Source organism: Grammomys surdaster, unplaced genomic scaffold (assembly GCF_004785775.1).
Source record: "Grammomys surdaster isolate TR1022 unplaced genomic scaffold, NIH_TR_1.0 61, whole genome shotgun sequence".
NCBI classification, from domain to species: Eukaryota; Metazoa; Chordata; class Mammalia; order Rodentia; family Muridae; genus Grammomys; species Grammomys surdaster.
In genome coordinates, this window is record NW_021604563.1 from 11,150,932 (window position 1) to 11,156,552 (window position 5,621).

The window sequence follows — 5,621 nt, forward strand, 5'->3', positions numbered from 1 at the left end:
GCTTCATGTGCTGCAAAGGCAATGTCTTTCTCACAAAGGGTCACTCCACTTCCTCAGACACAGAACACCCATTAAGGAACAGCATACCAGTGAGAATATACAATCTAAACACAAATCAGAGCCCCATAGTTCAACAACAAGGCAGTTAAAAGATTAGCACTGAAACCTCAGAAGCACACTCAATGAAGGACATAGATTGTGATTGGCCATGGGTAACAGATGTGCAGCACAGACTGTGTGTGAACAGTCACCATGTGACGAGTGAGGTAGTGTTACGTTCTCGGAATTGATGTTTCTGTATGCTGCCCTTGCAGAAAGGCCAAGGTTTGGGGTTTTGTTTCCCCCTTCAACAATTAGAATTAGCTCTTATCAAGAGTTACTTTCTATTGGACATCTGTGTTTCTAAATCAACCTAAGAACAAAACTTGCACTTTTTTTCAGAGACCACATACTTGCAGGCAGTGCTTCATCAATAATTTTCCTAGAAGCAACTGCCTAGTGGGTGTATTGCTGAAATGACAGGCAAGGAAAGCCACCATAGGACTACAGGACGTGAAACACCATCACTCAAGCTATCTGAGATGACTGTACTTAAGTAAAGCAAACACTCAATAAGGTAATTAAGGGATTCTGTAATAGTTAACCACTGGCTGCATACTGCGCTGTCCAATATTCTAATCATTTTGAGATGTAGTCCCCTATCTGTCCATCTGTCTACCCCACTATCTCATTTTAGTCACCTCCAGTAAGTGATCTGTGTGACACCAGGATTTCAACCCTATCATGAGAGGGCATGAGAAGGCCACACTGACAAAATACGAGAATGACATGGAGATGTATGTAGCCTACAACAGGGGAAGGGCAAAGAAAACTGAGCTCTTTAACTGAACATGCATGGAAATGTCCACCACTATCCTACGATGTACACAGTGCACAAAGCACATACACACATTTGTCAGACATGGTCATCAGTAGTAATATTCAACTGAAAAAGATGAAACAAACAAAAAGTGAAAAATGTACAAAAAGGTGACAGAATGCCATTATCTATTCCCTGGACAAAAGAAAAATAACCAAATATGACATCACACTGCTTTAATGCTGAAGCACGCCCTTCAGTGTTCTGCATGCTTTGGTAAGGTGGATGCGTCCACGGCACCGGCACAGGCCTGCTTTCTCGGTGGTGGTTCAGCTTATGAAGGACACGGATCACAAGAACGGCTTTCACATTTCTTTAAACTCATCGATGCGCTGCTTTGTGTTGCCTTGACGGATCTGTCGCAGAGTCTTGTACTTATCACGGCCTGCCTTGACATTCTCAGCATGAAGAACATCATTCTGGGTCGTCTTGGTTTCATCTCTGGCTTGGGCTAATTCTGAACTTAAAGCCTGGAGCTGCTTCTTCACGCGTTCATTCTTCTGAGTTTCTGTCACCCGTTCTTCCTCGCTTCTGTGGTTCATCACCCCCTCACTGGACAGCTTGGTGCTGGCCTCCACACTGTTCTTGTCTCATGCTCGTTCTCTGTGGGAGGGATGACTAGGGGAGGGGGTGGTGGAGAAGGTGCAGACCTCACAGTTTTTAACTCTTCTTTAGTCTTTTCCAAGTCTTCCTGAGCTGCAAAAGCTTTGTGCTGCCACTCAGTAGCTTCCTCTTCCTTTCTCTCCTTGGCTTCTTTTAAAAGTGCAATCTTGGCAGTGAATTCGGCAAGTTCTGCTGCCAGCTGCTCTTGGTTCTTCATCTGGTCAGCAGCTTGCTTGGCTATTGTGGACTTGGCCTCTTCCGCAGCCCTGTGCTCCCTGTCTAGCCATTCTGCCTCCTCTTTCGTTCGCAGGCGCTCCTGCTCCAGTTCCAGAGCTTTCCACGTCTGTTCTTCTAGTTCTTTCTGGGCTTTCATTGTCTGTTCTTCGATTTGCCTCAGACATTCCATCAGCTCTTCCTTTTCACGTTCTATTTTTTCCTTTTCCTTTTCTGCTATTTCTCATTTCTTCTTTTCATTCTCTAACTGTACCCTTTCTAGCTGCTTCTTATGTTTCTCCTCCCGGGCCTGAGCCTTCATCTGTTGTACTTCAATAGTATCAGGCTTTCTCCTTCGCATGTACAGTTCATGGTTTCCCATATATAAGGCCAAAATTAGCTTATTGATTCTCAGACGAGGTACGTAGAAGATAAAATCAGGTGCCTTTTTGTCAATTGGCTTTATAACGAAATTTTTGTCATTAAATGAAATATTTCGGATTTCACTCCAGGGAATACCAATTTTACGTGTTAACTTGTCATCATGCCCATAAATATTCAGACCTAAAGTATTAACACCCAGACACAGCTCTGTACCCTTCTTATTCTTGATTTCAAAGTAGTTGACACCATACATCTCTAGATCCTGTGCAATCTTCAAGTATTCCATCATCAAATCTTCCCTTAGTATCCCTCTGTGTTCCTCATGCCATTTCTGTATTCTCTCCTCCCACTGTTCTTTGGTCAGTTTGTGTTGTTCCAAAACACTCTGTGGTAAGAGTCTCTCATTAGCCAGATAGCCTGCTTTGTGAATCTCATTATTATAGTCTCCATACTTGGCTTGAAGCATACAAAGCCAAAAGAACTGCAGTTTCTGGTGGGCAATATATCTCATCATTTAAGATGGCTTCTTTAACTTGCAAGAAGAAAAGTCTCTGTGTTATTTCTTGAATCAATTCCTCAGAAACATCTTCAGGAAAGAATTTAGCTCTAAACTTTAATTGTAAAGGATTTTCTTTTTACACATCTTGCTGTGTTACCTTTTTATTCATTTTTAGCCATGTAGAATATCCTTTGCTGTCTACATATTGCAGCCCAAAATCGAGACCTCACGTAAACCAACTGTTTTTACAACCTGGTCAAAAAGTTGTTTGCCAGCTGTATTGGGCTGAATGGCAAATTCTAGCTCAGCATCCATTGTAGTTACTCTTACATCAATTGGCTTCGGCATTTTCCTTTTCTTGTTTGTTACCTTCTTTAGAAATTCTTCACTTCTATAAACAAGTATAGCCTTTGCTGAGACAGTAGCTTTTCCAGGGATTCTGCAGACAGATCCTTTGACTAAGCCTCGTCTTCAGTGAACTACCACCATCCGAAAATTCTCTTTTTAGCTCTCTATCCTGTTTTTTAATTGGATTACTTAGGTTGTAGGTATCTAAATACTTGAGTTCTTTGTAAATTTTGGCTATTAGCCCTCTGTCAGATGTAGGGTTTGTGAAGATTCTTTCCCAATCTATAGGCTTCTTTTTTGTCATATTGACAGTGTTGTTTGCCTTGATGTTTTACATAGTTTCATTTATCAATTATTGATTTTAGTGCCTGAACCACTGGTGTTATGTTCAGGAAATTTTCTCCTGTACCAATGCACTCAATGGTAGTTCCCACTTTCTATTCTTTGAAATTTAGTGTATCTAGTTTTATTTTGAGGTCCTTGATCTTCTTGAACTTGAATTTTGTGCAGTGTGATAAGTATGGATCTATTTTCACTCTTCAACATGTAGACCCTCAGTTAGTCTAGCATCACTTGCTGAATATGCTTTCATGTTTCCATCGTCTGGCTTTGGTTTATTTTTTATCAAAATTCTAGTGTCAGTGTGTATGTTGGTGTATTTCTGGGTCTTAAATTCAATTTTATTGATCAATCTGTCTGTTTTTATATCAGTTTTCATTAATGTTGCTCTCTATATAGTACAACTTGAGGTTAAAAATGGTGATTCCTTCCAAAGTTCCTTTATTGTTCAGGTTTTTTTTTCTATCCTGAGATTTTGCTTTTCCATATGAATTTGAGATTTGTGCTTTCAAGATCTATAGAAGATGTGTTGAAATTTTGACAATAATAGCAATGAATCTGTAGACTGCTTTCATAAGGTGACCATTATCACTATACTAATCTTAACTATTCATCAGCATGATAAATCTTTCAAATTTCTGATATCTTCTTCAATTTCTTCAAGGACTTGAAGTTGTCATGCAGATCTAATCAAACTGTATCTTTGCTTGGTTAGATTTACAATAAAATCTTTTATAATATTCATGGAAATTGTAAAATGTGTCCTTTCCCTAATTTTTTAATCATCCTGCTTATCATTTGTAGAAAGGAGGTCTACTAATTTATTTGAGTAAATTTTGTAACCAGCCTCTTTGCTAAAGGTGTTTATCAGCTCTAGGTGTTTGGTAGTAGATCTCTGTTTGTTTTCTTATTGGTAATATATTTCTTATTGGTAATATATTTCTTATTGGTAATATATTTCTTATAGGTAATATATTGAATAGATATTGAACGAGTGGGGAGGCTTGTCTTGTCCCTGATTTTAGTTGAATTGTTTGAAGTTTCTCTCCATTTAGTTTGATGTTGGCTATTTACTTGCTGTATATTGCTTTGATTATGTTTAGGTGTGTGCTCTCTGTCCATGATCTCTCTAATACTTTTAACATAAAAGAGTGTTAGATTTTATCAAAGGCTTTTCAGCATCTAATGAGATGATCACTTGCAGGTTTTACTTTTTTGGTATTGTTTTGTTTTCATTCTGTATGTTTATATGGTGGTTAAGTTGAAGCCTGCATCGCTGGGATAAAGCCTACTTTATCAGGATACTTGATGCCTTTGATTTTCCTGGATGTGTTAGGTTTTCAAGTATTGAGTATTTGTACATTAATGTTCATAAGAAGTAATTGTCTAAAGTTCTACGATGAGTCTTTGTGTGGTTTAGGTATCTGAGCGAATGTGGCCTTATTGTATAATTTTGGTAGTATTCCTTCTGTTTCCCTATTTTACGGAATATTTTGAAGAATATTAGTATTAGCTTTCTTTGAAAGTCTGGTAGAATTCTGCACAAAAACCATCAGGTCCTGGGCTTTTTATTTTTTATTTTAATTAATTAATTATTTTGTTAAGAAACATTTAATGACTGCTTATTTTTATCTTTTCTTTTTTTAATTTTGTCTTTTTTTGTGAGAAAGTTCTTACTATATAATCACAGACAGCCCTTAACTTGCAGAGAGCCATCTACTTCTGCCTCCCCAATGCTAGGATTAAATGTGTGTACTACCAAACCCAGCTTGATCTGTTTATAGAGAATGTTTTTATTTTCTTTTTTGTTTGGGAGCTTTTTAGTGACTGCTTCTTTTTGTAAACTGGTTATATGTCTGTTTAAATAGTCTATTTGATTTTGATTTTACTTTGGCAATTGATATCTGTCTAGAAAATCATCCTATTTTTTTGAGATTTTTTTAATTTTGTTGAGCTTTTGAAGCAAGACTTAATGATTCTTTGAATTTCTTCATTGTCTATTATTATGTCTCCCTTCTTATTTCTGATATTTCTGATATTGTCTCTCTGTCATTTGGTTAATTTGGTTAATGGTTTGTCTATTTTGTAGATTTTATAAAAGAACAAGATCTTGGTTTCCTTGATTTTTTTTATCATTTTTCTTTAATTCTAAGTTAATGATTTCAGCTCTGATTTTCATTATTTTCAATCTTCTACTCCTCTTTAATGTGCTTGTTTGGTTTCTTCCTAGAGCTTTCATGTGTACTTTTAACTTCCTAATATGAGAACTTCCTAATTTGGTTTTGGAAGCACATAGTGCTATGAATTTTCCTCTTA

At 37.3% G+C, this 5,621-nt stretch overlaps 1 pseudogene; it reads right to left on the reverse strand.

The window, feature by feature from the left end:
• Nucleotides 1–1,224: 1,224 nt before the first annotated feature.
• LOC114636599 lies at nucleotides 1,225–2,966 on the reverse strand (annotated as a pseudogene).
• Nucleotides 2,967–5,621: the final 2,655 nt, after the last annotated feature.